Source organism: Egretta garzetta, unplaced genomic scaffold (genome assembly GCF_000687185.1).
Source record: "Egretta garzetta isolate BGI_Z169 unplaced genomic scaffold, ASM68718v1 scaffold508, whole genome shotgun sequence".
Taxonomy (NCBI): domain Eukaryota; kingdom Metazoa; phylum Chordata; class Aves; order Pelecaniformes; family Ardeidae; genus Egretta; species Egretta garzetta.
Genome location: NW_009260609.1, coordinates 1300475 through 1301069, shown reverse-complemented (window position 1 = coordinate 1301069; position 595 = coordinate 1300475).

Here is a 595-nt window from a genome sequence, read left to right as displayed (position 1 = left end):
TGGCTGAAATTTCAGCCAAAAGAACCCAATTTGTACCTTTTTTTTCCCCATGAAGAAGCTGGGGAGGGGGGAGGCCATGTGTATTTTTCTAAGGCTGGCCTACACTGGAAGCCACTCGCCCGTTCAAAGTACGCTGCTCCTCCTGGTTTCTTATGTGCAAACATGCTGTGAAGTAGTTAATGTCCTTAAAACGTCTGTGGGCGTCAGTCAGCTCCCTGTGGGGATGAATGGGGACGTTCAGGCATCTCGAACTACAGTTTCATGTAGTTCATCAGCTGCACTTGGTAGTCCTTTTTCCGGAGGCCCTACCATCAATCATAACAGCTGGAGACGCAATTCTTTTTTTTTTTTTTCTTTAAGTCAGATCTCAACTGCTTTGGAGAAAAAAAGGCTCATATGAAAGAGGCAATTTCTCTGGTGTTCTGGGCAAGGATTAGTTTAAAGCCAAGAACTGGCCGTCCTTGCCACCACCTCTGAAGGTGTAGGTAACTGCTGGAGTGACCCAGGCAGCATGTGCTTAAAGCTGCAAAGGTTTCAGGTGGGACAAAAAGAAAAAAGCTGCCAAGAGCAAGACCCCCGTCCTTCCTCCAGCGCC